The sequence below is a fragment of the Callorhinus ursinus genome, unplaced genomic scaffold, assembly GCF_003265705.2.
Source record: "Callorhinus ursinus isolate GAN/ISIS: 27379988/994484 unplaced genomic scaffold, GSC_fseal_2.0 scaffold2, whole genome shotgun sequence".
Lineage (NCBI taxonomy): Eukaryota > Metazoa > Chordata > Mammalia > Carnivora > Otariidae > Callorhinus > Callorhinus ursinus.
The window spans coordinates 46,236,623-46,254,498 of NW_027397064.1; the positions used below are offsets into that span (position 1 = coordinate 46,236,623).

The following is a 17,876-nucleotide window of genomic DNA, read 5'->3' on the forward strand; positions in this document are numbered from 1 at the left end:
CTCTTGCTTATATGGTCTTGTTATCATAAATGTTTGTAAGTTTTGTCTGTGAGGCAACTTTATCTGGGAATAGACTGTTTTGGTCTGAGATGAGAGCTGGAGTGTATCTTCACAGTGGGTTTTGATTTATTTTCATCAGACATATTAGGAGTTCAGAAGTCAATGACCAATTTTTTTTCTTTTTCCTTTTTTCAGTGATCAAATTTTATGTTAATTTCATGGCTTTGGGATGCCCAGAGCAATGTCTGGGTTGAACTGAGAAGCCTCTTTTTTGTTTGTTTTCACCCACGGGTTATATAGATACAGTGAGGCTTGTAACAGTCTCTGCATTTCTCTTTTCACCTACTTTTCCAGGTTTATAGATAGTTGAAATTCCTGGTTTATCTTTAGTGATCTTATTTTCTAACATGGGCACATGGTCTAGTCCCCTGGGTTTATGTAGATGTAACCCTCTCTAGTATGTTCTCCCATCTCCCAAGACCTCACATGGGAGCAGCCTCAGCTCAGCTCTTCTGCTTTCCTCACTAGGGTTCAGTCTTGATATTATTTCTGGAAACTGGAAATTTCTTTTTCTTTAAGATTTGAATTTAAAATAGATTTGTTAGGTTTTACCTAGGATATCCTATGTTTATGGCAGGGGGATATTTAGATTTCTTCAGTCCACTCCCTTACAGTAATCGCAATTATATTCTTCATATCGGTCTCTAAACAGTTCAGAAAAGGGTTTTTACTTGATTGAAATAAAAGACATTTCACAGTTTAACTTCACAGAAGAAAAGGAAACAAAACAATAATTATATCATTATTTAAATCTCTACTTACAGAGGGTATGTGCTATGGTGAGCGCTGTGAATTGTGTAAGACTGTTGAATCACAGACCTGTACCTCTGAAACAAGTAATACACTATATGTTAAAAAAAAAAAGACAGAGAGAGAAGAAGATAGCAGGATGGGAAGAATGAACAAGGGGGAAATTGGAGGGGGAGAAGAACCATGAGAGACTATGGACTCTGAGAAACTGAGGGTTCTAGAGGGGAGGGGGGCAGGGGGATGGGTTAGCCTGGTGATGGGTATTAAAGAGGGCACGTACTGCATGGAGCACTGGGTGTTATACGCAAACAATGAATCATGGAACACTACGTCAAAAACTAATGATGTATGATGATTAACATAACATAATAATAAAAAAACTATAAAAAATAAAATAAAATAAAATCTCTACTACAGACTTTGAAAAATATTTCAATTTTTTAAATCACTTCAGATAAATACTTTGCTCACTCCAGATAAATACCTTGGTAATTGCAGAAAGTAAGCATTTATTTATATATATTTTTTATGAGAACCATCTGCATTTTATTCATTTATGGCCTTATGTTTATTATATTTTTCTGACTTTATTTAAGTATGACTGACAAATAAAAATCATATATATTTAGGTTGTACACTGTGATGTGTATCCCAGTCAAGTTAATTAACACATCCATCACCTCACCAAATTTGCTAAGACTGTAAGCATTTATGGAATAAAGAAAGGATATCATACCCCATGACCCTAAATAACTAAAAATAACTTTGCTTATTGTGTAACTACTATAGTTGTATATGTAATAATGACAGTATTCAGTGTTACCTAACTTTTATTAATCAATTTTTCCCCTTTGTATTTTGTAGACACATGATGGTAATATGTTATAACTTTTGGAATTTATATGCCTAAGCAGCTGCCAATACACTTGAAGGAAGAAGCTTCCATGAAAAGTTGCCTATTAGCTAAAGACCATAAAGCAAACTTCTATACTCGCAGGCATTTCCTTCAAATACGAATCGATGCCTATGAATACGTAATTCTGTCAAGTTGCAGACAGTGTTAGGAAAACAGAAAGACCTATTCAAATGAAATAGGAAGCACTAGGGTGATAGAAAACTGTTGTCTTACTATAAACTTAATATTCACTTAAGTGGAGTGGATAATTGAGAGGAGAATATAAATATAACATCACTCCCTATCTTAAAACATTTCCTATTTCCAAAATGTGATGTTTTCATTTTTTTTCTTAAACATAAACTTTACCTGAGTTACATCAAATGATATGTTTATAGATACTGCTTCAAATCTATTGCAAAAGAAATAAAATTAGAAAAGCAATCCTCCATATCTGGGAAAGTTGAACATAACTTTTGATTGACTGAAACATATTTTTTCTTTAAAAAACTTAGAAAAACTACTTAAGAAATGTTAAAAAGGTAATGGAGCACATTAACTCACATCATTCACTCTACAATTTGAGGGACTCAAAATGGGTCATTAACTATAATTTGACAATGCTCTTCTGAGTAGAAAAAAACCAGAAATGTACTATAAAGCTTCATACTCTATTCCTTTTTAAAGTGTATAGTTACCACACTAATAAAAGCATTTAAAAGGCTTTTTCTTTTGACTGTGAAATTTAATTATATATGGCATCCTTTATATAAAAAAAAAACTTCCAGTGAGAACTTTTAGGCAATTGCTACTTTTAGTTCAGTACAACCTATCTATGACATCAATTTTCTATTATTGAAATTATGTTACTAATTGAAAGCTACAGATATTCAGTTGCAATTGCTTTAGGAAAGAAAATATTCATGATTTTAGAGTCTACTTTTGCCAGGTGTTGAACCCAAAATAAAGATCTCATTTTAGCTATAGCAAAGTCTGTTTTATCAGATCCAAACCAAATCATAACTTAATTAGGTTATTTCAGCATCACCTAGCTATTCCAGCATTCCAGCATAGGGTTTGTCCCAGTGTAAATTCTATTTTCTGGGTATAAATAATCATATAAAGTAATTTGTACATGTAAAAAACCAATTTATTATTCAGATCAATAAAATTCAGTCCAATAAAGTTCAGTCCAATAAAATTACTTTTAAACTGATGACTGTAAATCAATTATTCTGGTAGATTTGTAGTGTAGTGTATTGAGGTGTTTTTTTTTTCTTCCAAGTTTTTATTTAATTTCCAGTTAGTTAAGCTAGTGTGTAATATTAGTTTCAGGTGTAGGATTTAGTGATTCATCACTTACATACAACACCAGTTGTCATCACAAGTGCCTTCCTTAATCCCCATCACCCATTTAACCCCTTTCCCGCCCACCTCATTGAGTTTTAATTTACATTTTTGTAATTGCTATGAGATTAAATACCTTTTTACATATCAATCATTTGCATGTGTTCTATTGTGACATACTCATTCCAAGTGTTACCCAGTTTTCTGTGTAGTTTCTTTTTAAAACAGTAATGTGATATATATTCCAGGTACAAGTCATTTATGCCTTATGTGATCTGTAAATATCTTTTCAAAGTTTATAGTTTTCTCTCACTTTCAGTACTGTTTTTTAGTGATTAGAAATTTCATTTTTCCTTTATGTCTTATCCTCTTTGTGTTCTATTTGAAAAATAATGATTGCCTACATTAGGTTTAAGGAGATATTCTCCTATACTATCATCTAGAAGTGTTAATGTTGTATAGTAAGTGCTATATTCTGTAATGTTTTATCAGGATATATGGAAGGCAATAAGGAAACCCAAGCAATTCACCATTGTGTTATTCATCATGTTCAGAAGTCCATAGGTTGACTTCCTTCTTCTTTCTACCTATCATAGTCTTCCTATGCTTGTTTATGGCCAGGATGTTTTCGTTTTGTGGTGGGGGGGTCTGGAAGAAGTAATCTATCTTGATGGAATCAGAAATTGTCCAGTAATTTTGCAAGGTTTTTTTTTTGTGTGTGTGTGTGTTTTATTCGTACTTATGCCTGTGTAATGTTGAGAGTTATATCTCAAACTGTCTTATAAGTGTTTTGCCAACATTCCTTGCTTAATCATTTATCTCAAGTTGTGCATGTTTTCTTACATTGAACTTGGTTATTAAATGGTGGAATCAACATAACTGTGTTTTCTTCGACCCTGTTGTGGTATATATGCATATCATTTTTAGAATTAATTTTCTTGCAATGAATATAATGTTATACTTTAGCATTAACATTTTTATAGGCAATAAAAAGATTAGTTGTCATTTTGTATAAAGACATGTAATTCAATGAGCATCTGTATGTGGTATGAAAATTTTGTAAAATGAGTACATACATTTTGAATATGGTTGCTACCAACTTTTTCTATTTATTCCTACAAAATGGAACCTTATAAGTCTTAACTAAGGGAAATACCTCATAGACAAGAGACCTTTTCTCTATTTACTAACAAGCTAAATAGTTGAAAGCAGAACAATACCGAGAACAGATGTTTCAGTACTTATCCAAATAATCTGACCATTTAATTGCCATATGGCAGAAAAACAAAAACAAAAACAAACAAACAAAACCACTGAAAACTTGACTATTCCTTATCTTCAGGGAATGTGACACTTAGGATAGAAAATGGGTTACAAATATAATGCCATATTAGTCAACAATTTTATTTAAAAATTAATTTTATTAAAAGATAAAAATCACTTCATTATGCAATAGCACAGTGGTAAATATCATACAGGATTTACTTTATGGGTGACACTCCATATTGATAAAATTCCTGCATGTTAATACTCAGTGCTGGAGATTTCTGCCTGAATTCAGTGCCATCTATTTTCAGATTAATGTATTATAATTGACTGATGGGAATTCTAAAACAGAAAATCCAGCCGTTCTACATTTGTCCTGTCTGACCAAAAGTTAAATTATCACGTTATACATCTACATAATTACATTCATTTCTACTATAATGTGACCTTGTAGGTGATAGAGTCTTTAGTAATCAGATGACATAGGAGCTTCTGTTTGGAGAAATTTTATATTAATACAACTATATTACCCCATAAGCAAAACAGTGGCACAGATTTAAATCTAAAAGCCATCCAATTTTAGATCAGTAAGGACTACTGGAGACATTAACAAATTCTAATACCTGAAACTAATTTGACAGTAAAGGGAACTTTCACCTGCCATAATGATAATATATGTAGATAACTAGATATGCCTATGTGGTGTGTTGTATGTTTGGTTTTATTTGTGTTTGTGTTTAATGTATAAGGTCTATAATGACACTAGGGGAGGTATTCTCACTGTCCCCATGAGTATGTATAGTACATAACTCTTTCTTTGAAAGAATTTTCTGTGAGATACAGATATTTAAAGATGTAATTTAATTCATTTACTTATCTATTTACTTATAATAGTGTCATGTTTAAATTTTGGAGATCTCCCAAGATGTGATAGAATTGACTACTTTGAAATTTATATATATTTATATATATATGTGTGTGTGTGTGTATATATATATATATATATATATAAAATAGCCAGTCCATATATATATAAAATAGCCAGTCCATACCTCAGGCTACATAAAATCAGTAGGGAGCATGGGACACTCTAATTGCTCAAAATAACTATACCACAAGGAACACATAAGGAAGTGGCCAAAGAAAGTAGAGATTAGCAGGGAACCAAAAAGTCTCATGAAGCAGTAACAAGACTGTTTTTTATTCAAAGGGTAATAGAATGCCTTTGGAGTATTACAAAGGGAGAGTAACATGATGTGCCATACATTGAGATATATTGCTGGTTTAAAGGTAATGTTTACTGGGGGTGGAGGTGGAGTAATCAACCCTGGAGGTAGTGTCAGTGAGTCAGGTGGCAATAGCAGAAATACAAACTCACTGGGCAGGCTTAATATAGAATGTAGATTACAGAGGATGGAATCAGTGAATTTAAGGACAAATCAGTAGAATGAACCAAAGATGAAAAACAGAGGAAGTAGAGTGAAAAAATATATGTATAATATATCGATATATATATTTTTTATTTTAATCATCCACTTGCACATATGACCAGTGCACTTCTTAATCCCCATCACCTATTTACTTATTTATTTGTTTGTTTGTTTATTTATTTATTTTTAAAGATTTTATTTATTTGACACAGAGAGAGAAAGCGAGAGAGGAAACACAAGCAGGGGGAGTGGGAGAGGGAGAAGCAGGCTCCCTGCCAAGCAGGGAGCCCAATGGCGGGGCTCAGTCCCAGGACTCCGGGATCATGACCTAAGCTGAAGGCAGACACTTAATGACTGAGCCACCCAGGCACCCCTCCCCATCACCCATTTAATCCATCCTTCCACCCACCTCCCCACCTCCCCTCTAGGAACCATCAGTTTGTTCTCTAAAGTTAAGAGTCTGTTTCTTGGTTTGTCTCTCTCTGTCTTTTATTTCCCTTTGTGTGTTTGTTAATTTCTAAATTTGTGAAATAATATGATATTTGTCTTTCTCTGATTTTCTTATTTCACTTAGCATTATATTCTCTAGCTTCATCCATGTCATTGCAAATGACAAGATTTCATTCTTTTTTATAACTTAATAATGTTCCATTCTATATATATATAAAGCACATTTTCTTTATCCATTCATTAATCGATGGACACTTGGGCTACTTCCATACACTGATATAAACATCAGGGTGCATGTATCTCTTTGAATTAGTGTTTTTGTATTCTTTGTGTAAATACCCAGTAGTGTGATTGCTGGATTATAGGGTAGCTCCATTTTTCACTTTTTGAAGAACCCCATACTGTTTTCCAGAATGGCTACACCAGTTTGCATACCCACAACAATATAAGAGGGTTCCTGTTTCTTCACATCTTCGAAAACATTGGGTGTTTCTTGTGTTGTTGATTTTAGCCATTCTGACAAATGTGAGGTGATTTCTCATTGTAGTTTAGATTTGTATTTCCCTGATGATGAGTGATGTTGAGTATCTTTTTGTCTGTTGATCATCTGGATGCCTTCTTTGGAAAAATGTCTATTCATGTCTTCTGCCCCCCCCTTTTTTGGATTATTTGGTTTTTGGGTATTGAGTTTTATAAGTGCTTTATATATTTTGGACACTGTTCCTTTTTTGGATATGTCATTTGCAGATATCTTTACCTATTCCAGAGGTTGCCTTTTAGTTTTGTTGATTGTTTCCTTTGCTGTGCAGAAGCTTTTTATATTGATGTAGTCCCAGTAGTTATTTTTTGCTTTTGTTTCCTTTGCCTCAGGAGACATGTCTAGAAAAATTTGCTATGGCCAATGTCAGAGAGATTACTCTCTGTGCTATCTTTCCTATTTTTATGGTTTCAGGTCTCACAATTAGGTCTCTAATCCATTTCAATTTATTTTAGTGTATGGTGTAAAAAAGTGGTCCAGTTTCATTCTTTTGCATGTTGCTGTCCAGTTTATTCAACACCATTTGTTGAAGAGACTGTCTTTTTCCCCATTGGATATTCTTTCCTGCTTTATCAAAGATTAACTGGCCATATAATTGTGGGTTTATTTCTGGCTTTTCTATTCTCTTCTATTGGTCTATCTATTTTTGTGCCAGTACCGTAATGTTTTGATGACTACAGCTTTGTAATATACTTGAAGTCTAGAACTGTGATGCTTCCAGCTTTTCTTTCATTTTTCTAGATTGCATTGACTATTTGGGGTCTTTTACAGTTCCATACAAATTTTAGGATTGTTTGTTCTAGTTCTGGTGAAAAAATGCCAGTGGTATTTTGGTAGGGATTGCATTAAATGTGCAGATTGCTTTGGGTAGTATAGACATTTTAACAATATTTGTTCTTCCAATCCATGAGCATGGAATGTCTTTCCATTTCTTTGTGTCATCTTCACTTTCTTTCATTGTATTTTATAATTTTCAGAGTACAAGTCTTCCACCTCTTTGGTTAGATATATTCCTAGGTATCTTATCATTTTTTGTACAATTATAAGTGGAATTGTTTTATTAATTGTTTTATTAATTTCTCCTGCTTCATTATTGATTATAGAAATGCAACAGATTTCTGTACATTGATTTTGTGTCCTGTGACATTACTGAATTCGTTTATCAGTTCTAGCCATTTTTGGTGGAGTCTTTTGGGGTTTTTTTTTTAAGATTTTATTTTTATTTTATTTGATGGAGAGAGAGAGCACAAGCAGGGAGAACAGCAGGCAGAGGAAGAGGGAGAAGCAGGCTTCCCACTGAGTGAGGAGCCCGATGTGGAACTTGATCACTGGACCCTGGGATCATGACCTGAGCCAAAGGCAGATGCCTAACCAACTGAGCCACCCATGTGCCCAAGTTTTTTGGGTTTTCTATATATGCATGTCATCTGCAAATAGTGGAAGTTTTACTTCTTCCTTACTGATTTGGATGCCTTTTATTTCTTCTTATTGTCTGACTGTTGTGGCTAGAACTTCCAGTACTGTGGCAAATAACAGTGGTGAGAGTGGACATCCCTGTCTTTTTCCTGACCATAGAGGAAAAGCTCTCAGTTTTTCCCCATTGAGACTGATATTAATTGTGGGTTTTTCACAGAGGACCTTTATTATGTTGAGGTGTTCTTTCTAAACCTACGTTGTTGAAAGTTTATCAAGTACAACAATGGATGTTGTACTTTGTCACATGCTTTTTTCTGCATCTATTGAAGTAATCTTATGGTTATTATCCTTTCTGTTATTGATGTGATCAAATCAACATTGGTTGATGTGGAAGTGTTGAACCAGACTTGCAACCCAAGAATAAAACCCATCTGATTATGGTGATTGACTTTTTTATGTATTGTTAGATTTGGTTTGTTAGTATTTTGTTGAGGACTTTTGCATCTGTGTTCATCAGAGATATTGGCTTGTAGTTCTCTCTCTCTCTCTCTCGGCATCTTTATCTGGTTTTGGTATCCAGATAATGCTGACCTCATAGAATGAATTTGGAAGTTTTCCCTCCTTTTCTATTTTTTGGAATAGTTTGAGAGGAATAGGTATTAACTCTTTAAATGTTTGGTAGAATTTCCCTGTGAAGCCATGTGGTCCTGGACTTTTGTTTGTTGGTTGTGTTTTGATTACTGATTCAATTTCTTTGCCAGTTATCAGTCTATTCAAATTTTCTATTTCTTCATGTTTCAGTCTGGTAGGTTATATGTTTCTAGGAATTTATCCATTTCTTCTGGGTTGTCCAATTTGTTGCCATATAGTGTTCATAATATTCTCTTATAGTTGTTTGTATTTCTGTGGTGTTTGTTGTTATTTCTCCTCTCTCACCTGTGATTTTATGTGTTTTTTTTTTCACTTTTTTTCTTAATAAGTCTGGCTAGTGGTTTATCAATTTTATTGATTTTTTTTCAAAGAACCAGCTCCTGGGTTCATTGATTTGTTCTATTGCTTTTTATTTTTTTAGATTCTATATCATTTATTTATGCTCTAATCTTTATTATTTCCTTCCTTCTGCTGAGTTTAGGTTTTGTTTGTTGTTCTTTTTCTAGCTCCTTTAGGTGTGAGGTTAGGTTGTTTATTTGAGATTTTCTTTCTTCTTGAGGTAGGCCTGTATTGTTATAAACTTCCTTCTTAGAACCACTTTTGCTGCATTCCAAAGGTTTTGGACCATTGTGTTTTCATTTTCATTTGTTTCCATGTACCTTTTCATTTCTTCTTTTATTTCCTGGTTGACCCATTCATTGTTTAGGAGCATGTTATTTAACTTCCATGTATTTGTGGTCTTTCTAATTTTTTTTCTTGTGTTTTACTTCTAGTTTCATAGCATGTGGTCAGAAAAGATGCATGATATAACCAACTTTGATATTCTTGAATTTGCTGAGGTTTGTTTTGTGGCCCAATACATGATCTGTTCTGGAGAATATTCCATGTGCACTTGAAAATAATGTGCATTCTGCTGTTTTAGGATGGAATGTTCTGAATATCTGTTAAGTTTATCTGGTCCAGTGTATTACTCAAAGACATTGTTTCCTTATTGATTTTCTGTTTAGATGATCTATCCATTGATGTAACAGGGGTGTTAAAGTCCCCTACTATTATGATATTATTATCAATTAGTTCCTTTATGTTTGTTATTAACTGTTTTATATATTTAGGTGCTTCCATGTTGGGTGCATAAATATTCACAATTATTGTATCTTCTTGTTGGATTGTCCCCTTAATATGTAGTATCCTTCGTTGTCTCTTGTTCCAATCTCTGTTTTAAAGTCTATTTTTCTGATATAAGTATTGCTACTTTGTCCTTCTTTTGACAAACATTTGCATGATAAATGTTTCTCCCATCACCTCACTTTCAATTTGCAGGTGTCTTTAGGTCTAAAATGATATATATTGGACAAATATATGTGCTCTCTTGTGGACAGCACATAGATCAGTCTTTTTTTTAATATCCATTCTGACACCCTATGTCTTTTGATTGGAGCATCTAGTCCATTTACATTCACTGTAATTATTGATAGATATGTATTTATTGCCATTTTATTATTGATTTTGTGTTTTTTACTGAAGATTTTCTCTGATCCTTTCTTGTCTTTCTCTCTTTCATGATTTGCTGGTTTTCTTTAGTGATATATTTGGATTTCATTCTTTTTATTCTTTGCATATTTATCAGTGGTTTTTGATTTGTAGTTACCATTAGGTTTGTATATAACCTCTTCTGCATATAGCAATGTATATTAAGTTGATGGTTGTTTAAGTTTGAACCCATTCTTTACTCCTCTCCTTCCCACATTTTAGGTACATGTTGTCATATTTTACATCCTTTATTTTATGAATCCCTTGATTGATTTTTACAGAAATATTTATTTTTACTGCTTTTGTGTTTTTTATTTTCCATATTCTCACTTATGAATTTCCTTTCCACTCAAGGAGTCCCCTTTTTCTTTTACGGCTGGTTTAGTGGTCATGAACTCTTAGTTTTTGTCTAAGAGTTTCTTAGAGTATTCTAAGAATACTTAGAGTATTCTATAGAGTATTCTTGGCTGCAGGTTTTTCCCATTCAGCACTTTGAATATATCCTGCCACTTTCTTCTGAATTGCAAAGTTTCTGCTGAAACATCCTCTGCTAGTCTTATGGGTTTTCTCATGTAAGTTACTGTCTTCTTTTGTCTTGCTGCTTTTAAGATTTTTTTCTTTATCACTATATTTTGCCATTTTAATTACAGTATGTCTTGGTGTGGATCTGCTTTTGTTGATTTTGTTGGGAGTTCTCTGTGCCTCTTGGATCTGCATATCTGTTTTATTCCCCAGGTTATGGAAATTTTCAGCTACTATTTCTTCAAATAAATTCTTTGTCCCCTTTCACTCTCTTCTTCTTCTGGGACTCTTATAATACAAATGTTATTTTGTTTGATGGAGTCACTGATTTCCCTAAGTCTATTCTCATTTTGCATAGTACTTTTTTTCTCTCTTTTGTTCAGCTTCATTACTTCCCATTACTCTGTCTTCTAGGTCATTAATTCATTCCTTTGCTTCTTCCAGCTTGCTGTTCATTCCATTGAGCGTGTTTCTCATTTTAATTATTGAGCCCTTTATCTCTGCTATGTTATTCTTTGTCTCTGTGTTAATGGTCTCACTGATGTCCTCCTCTCTTTTCTCACACCCAGTGAGTATCCTTATGGTCATTGTTTTAAATTCTCCATCAGTCATGTTACTTATATCTGTTTCACTTAGATTTCTGGCTGTGGCCTTGTCTTGTTCTTTCATTTGGGACTAATTTTGTCTAAGTCTCTGTGCCTATTTCCTTGTGTTGGAAATTCAGCTATGTTTCCTGTTCCTGATGGTAATGACATTATGAAGAGTTCCTGTAGTGCCCAATAGTGTTGTGCCCTGTTTCTAGGCCCTGGCACTACCAGGAGTGTCTCCAATGTGTGCTGCATGCACTCTGCTCTTGTGTCCTGGCTGCTTTATCCTTCATGCTAGTCATCTGCAGAGGCTCCCTTTGTCTATTGTGGGCAGTGTTTGGTTCCTGGCCTGAATGTGGTGCTTTTTAACTATGTGTGCTCTGGTCTGTTTGTGACATGAGACCTGTGACCCCCATCATGAGAACTGAGGCTTTGCAAAACTCCAGGTTAGGAGACACCATGTTGGCAGAGGTTTGGACCAGGCTTCTGGGGGAGGAGGCCTGCTGTGCTGCAACTGAGGCAAGTGTGACTGGGAAGGGCAGTTACACTAGAGTGGGGTGGGGCAGGGCTTGATGTAAGCAAGTTAGGTAGTCAATGTCTGAGTTGTGCTGGTTCCCACAGGTGGTCCTGTACTTATGCTGAGTGGCATGGGAGGGAAATGGCATGGTGTCTCTCTGTGAATGCTGCCTCTCTGGACATGCTCTGAGAAGAGCAAATAACCCCCCTACTCTGTGCCCCCAGTGTTCTTCATCTCACTATTTCCATGCTATATGTCCACAGGCTATATGCCCTACCTTCCCTCCAATAGCATCACCAGTGTCTTCTGGGCTCTCCCTGAGCTGAGCATGCTGACCTGAAAACTCTAGTTTTTAAGCCCTGCTGGTTGCAAGAACTCATGATATTAAGGCTGTCTTGCTTTCTAAGCCAGTTCCTATGGGGATTCATTTTCCCTGTGTGATCCCTGTGTATTAGTCTGTCTCTTGCCCTTCTCCACAACTGTGGTTCCCTCCCCACTGCAACAGCCATGATATGTTTCTTTCCCAAGCTGCATCTCCATTATTCTTACCATTTAGATGTGGCCTCTTCTCTACTTTTATTTGTGGAGCCTGTTCTGCCACTCTTCAGGTTGATTTTGGGAGTATTTAGGATAATTTGATAGTTATCTAGTTGTATTTGTGGGGAGAGATGAACCTAGGGTCCTCCTACTCCAATCACCACCTCCCTCACACTCCAATATTTAACAATGGGTTTTTGAAAAAAGACATTATATTTTTTTTAAGTTACCCTTTTTGTCATCAGATTCTCAAAAGAGAGGACAGAGAGTTGGACCAAAAAATATTTAAAGAGATGACTGAAAACTTCTCAAATTTGGGAAATGACATAAGCCCAGAGATTCAAGAAACTGAAGAAATACCAAATAGAATACTTATGGAAATCCACACCAAATTACATCATAATTAACTTTCTGAAAACTAAGAACAAAGAAGAAAATCTTGAAATCAGCCAGAAAGAAAGGATATATTACTTATAAGGTAATATCAATTTGAAATGCACTTAGTTCCTCATTCAAAACCATGGAAGCCAGAAAGAAATGATGTAATAATTTTTAAGTATTCAAAAAAAATATTAAATGAGAATTTTGTATTAATTGAAAATACCATTTAGTAATAAACGTGAAATAAAGACATTGGCATATGAAAAAAAAACTAAGAGAGTTTGTTTTTAGTAGACTTACCATTATAGAATGACTAAAATGAAGATGTCAGCATAAATGGTGGAGTAGGAACCTTCGAGAACCCATCTCTCCACATAAACGTCAAAAAATCAAGAGACATAGAATCAACTTTGTTAGAAGTATAGAAAATAGTGAAAAATTTGCAGCTGAATCAAGAAAAAGGGAACTTTTAAAAGATAGGAATGTTGTGGCAATTTTACTTGTCTTTGTTCTACTTTCCTCCCCTGACTTATGGTATCTTAAAAATGGCGCCCCTTAACGATGTAGAATCCTGGTCCTAGGTTCCAGAGGAGGCAGAGAAGAACTTATTCTCAAATAATTATGTTGTCTGTTCTAACCAATCTGCAAGTTGCCTACAAGACTGACTCAAGGTGTTTGTGTTTGTTTTGCCTAAATCAGAACTCAGCTTGAGAAAGTGGTGGATATTCCTCAAGAATGGTTCAAGTTAAACAAATAACATAAAAACTTGCAGTTGCCTGGGGCAAAGATTATAGTTGAAGCAAACAACACAGCAACAAAGTTCTAGGAAAACAAATCTGGGAAAGATTTTCTTTGAAAAATTAGGGAAACTCAGAAGTGACTGGGAAGCCTTGTGCATGTCCATGCACTGCATAAACTCAGGAAAAAACCTGAGAAGACCCTAAATTTTTACCTCCAGTGGATGCTAGTCTTAGTTCTCTCAGTAAACAAAAGTAGGGTAGAGTTGTAAAGACCCCATCTAAGTGTCAGAGGAGCACCACAGTTCAGAAACAATCTACAAAGACTGAGAGAGTTCTTTTTCTTTTCTCCTGTCTCTTTCTCTCTCTCTGTGTCTCTTTCTCTTTCTTCAACTTATGATCGAAGGAAATGTCTGTCAAACACTAGCTGAACACAAGCTGAAGGAACAGAATTCAGAGACCATACATGACAAGGAATAGAGACTTTAGAAAAATAGTTTTGAAGAGTCACTAAGCAAACCGCTAGAGAAATGAATGAAAACTCTAAGGAAGGGGAAGAATCTGATTTTCAGAGTTACTACATAATATTCAAAATGTCTAGTTCTTTTCAACAAAATATTACAGAGCATGTTTAAAAAAAATCCAAGGATGTATAGTCCATTTACAGAGAAAATTAGAAAAATTGTCCTTGAGGGAATACAGACATTGGATTTACAAAATAAAGAAATCAAATTGACTTTCTTAAATATGTTAAAAGTGCTAAAGGAAACCATGTACAAGAAGTAAAGGAAACCAGGAGAGTGATGTATCAACAAAATGATATCAATAAAGAGATGGAAATTATAAAAAGGATCAAACTAATTGAAGACTTAAAATTATAACTGAAGTGAAAAACTCACTAGAGTATCTCAGTATGATTTAAGCAGGCAGAAGATAGGATCAAAGAACTTGAAGGTAGGTCAATTAGAGTTATTTTTCTGAGGAGCAGAAAAAATAAAGAATCGAGAAAACTAAACAGAGCCTAAAAGACTTGTGAATCATCATGAAGCATACCAACATATACATAAAGGGAATCCTAGATGTAAAAGAAAAATAGAGTGGGACAGAAAGGATATTTGAGATACAACGACAAACTTTTCATATTTCATAAAAGACATTAATGTACACAATCAAGAAACTCAACAAGTCAGAGAAAAATAAAAAAAAATCCACACAAAGACACATTACAATCAAATTTTTGAAAGATGAAATATTGGAAAGCAGCAAGAGAAAAGTGACTCCTCATGTACAGGGTATCTCCAGTAGGATTAATAGCAGATAACTCATTATAAACCATGGCAATCAGAGGTAGTGGATGACATTTTTTAAGTGTGGAAGAAAATATTGTCAACCAAGAATACTAGTATCCTTTAGAAATGAAAAAGAAATTAAGACATCCCTAGATAAATGAAGCTGAGAGAATTCAATACTAGTAGACCTCCTCTACCAGAAATGCTAAAAAGAGTCCTTTGGGCTGAAATGAAAGGACACTAGCCAGTAACTCAAAACCATACAAACAAAGAACCCAAGTAAAAGTAACTACATAGGTAAATATGAAAGCTAGTTTTGTTGTATTTTTTTTTGTAAACCCTCTTTTTATTTCCTATATTATTTAAAAAGAAAATGAATAAAATAATAATTATAAATCTATGGTAATGGCTCCTAAGGCATAAAGATGTATTCTGTGACAATAAGTAAAGAGGGGATTGAACTGCATAGGAGAATTTTGTCAATGCAATTGAAGCTTAGTGGATATAAATTAAGACTAGATTGTAATAAATTGAGGATAATTCTAATCTCCATGTTACTTACTAAGAAAATACTGAAAATGACACGAAATGAAACTAGAAGGGAAGCTAAATAGTATATCACAGGAACTTTTTATGAAGAAGACAGTAAAGGAGGAAAAGAGGAAAAAAAAGCTGAAAGACACATAGAAACAAATAGCAAAATGACAGAAGTTCTTTCTTTATAGTAGCTACTTTAAATGTAAGTGTATTTAAAAACTTAAATGAAATAGGTTAAACTGTCTAATCAAAAGGTAAAGATTGACAGAATGTATTAAAATAAAACTATCCAACTACATCCTGTATACAAGAGGTTAACTTCATATTCAAAACACAAAAAGATTAAAAGGAAAAGGTGGAAGAGATATTCCATGCAAATAGTAGCAAAAAGATTGGAAGTAGCTCTACTAATGTCAGAAAAAAATGGACTTCCAAGTGTTACAAGAGTCCAAGCCAAACATTACATATTGATAGAAGGGTCAATTCATCAAGAAGATATAATAATTATAAACATATATGCACCAAACAACAGAGCCCCAAAATATATGAAGCAAACATGCACAGAATTGAAAGGAGGAACACTCAGTTCTATAATAATAGTTGGAGTTTTCAGTATCACAATTTCAATAAAGGGTAGAATATCTAGATAGGAGATCAGTAAGGAAATACAGGAATTGCACAACTATGCAAGTTCTCTAGACATATATAGTATTTCATCCAACAAAAGTAGAATACATATTCTTTTCAAATGCACATGGAACACTCTCCAGGATAGACCATACTTCAGGCCACTAAACAAATCTCAATAAATTTAGAAAAAAAGTCAAACCAAGGATCTTTATCACAGTGAAATGATTTGAATAAACATTTCTTCAGAAAAACAATACAAATGACCAATAAGCACATGAAAAGATGGTCAGCATCATTAATCATTAGGGAAATGCAAATCAAAACTACAATTAGGGTCCACTTTATACCCATAATGATGGCTATAATCAAAATGACAGAAAATAACCAGTGTTGATGAGAATGTGGAGAATTTGAAACCCTCATATATTGCTTGTGGGGATATAAAATGGTGCAGCTGCTTTCAAAAATAATTTGACAGTTCCCTGAAATGTTAAACAGGATTACCATATGGCCCAGCTATATTATTTTTACATGTATGCCCAAGAGAAATGAAAACCTATGTCCACACAGAAGCTTTTAGGTGAAGTTCATAGCAGCATTATTTATAATAGTAAAAAAAAAAAAGTGGAAACATTACACATGTTCATCAACTTTTGAATGGATAAGTAACAAATGATATATTTGTACAATAGAATAGTATTTGACCACAAAAAGAAATGAGGTAGTAATTCATGCCATAAGGGTGAACCTTGAAAACTTTATGCTAAGTGAATGAAGCCAGTCACAAAAATCTATGTATTCTGTGATGTCATTTATAGAAAATGTCTAGAGTAAGCAAATCTATAGAAAAAGGAAGTAAATTACTGGTTTCCTAAGGCCTGGGAAATGGGAGGGAGGAAATGGAGAGTGATTACTATTACTCAGTCTGGTTTCTTTGGAGATGATGATGTTCTAAAATTAGATTGAGATAATGTGTTCACAACTCTGTGAAAATACTAAAACCCTAAATTGTATACGTTAAGTAGGTGGATTTTATGGCATGTGAATTATATCTCAATACAACTGTTAAAAATGAAACAACAATATTAAGAACTAAATCATGAGAATGAATTTGACTAATATCAATTAAAGTTTTTTGTTGTTTGGAAATAAGACAGGAAGTCTATCTTATAACTGCTGATTAGATGAAAGGGTCTGCAAAAAGAGTTGTTAGAGATATGGCTGGGCTCCACAATTTCTGGTTATTGCTTAAAACTTTGAAACTCTTAATATTGTTCATGTATTTCAAGTTACATGATCCATCTATTGGGACTGGCTTGTACTGACCTCATTGGTGCTATCTGCTTTGTTGGACTATCACTTGTTGGATGGTAAATATATATACTTGACTAGGTCATTCCTCACAGAACCAATTAACATATCTTCTTCCATACTATATAAATTGCTTTGCCTGATTCTGGGTTCTTGGAAATCCTCTTTATTCTATATACAAATGTCTGAAATGTGTCTGGCTGAATCTTGAAATATGAAGATAGAATGGATAAAATTATTTGCTAAAACAACTCATCACCTCTGAATCTCCTTTTGAACACAGTTCTTAAAAATAAGAACCTGATGAAATTATTTAGTATAAACATATATCTAGATACAGCTTTTTAAAAATCAAGATACAAGATGTTAAGAAATATAGGTATGGAATGAATAATGAAAGCATAGATAACTCTATGCATGCTTAATATCTTCTAACTCAAATATAACATTTTTGTGGGGTTTTTTTGTTAGAAAAGAATATTTACATTTTATTTA

General features: G+C 33.8%; 1 long non-coding RNA gene across 2 annotated transcripts in view; it reads left to right on the forward strand.

Moving 5' to 3' along the window:
• Window positions 1-17,876, forward strand: part of LOC141370714 (uncharacterized) — a 416,025-nt gene that overhangs the window by 123,001 nt on the left and 275,148 nt on the right. The gene's annotated exons all lie outside the window — the stretch shown is intronic.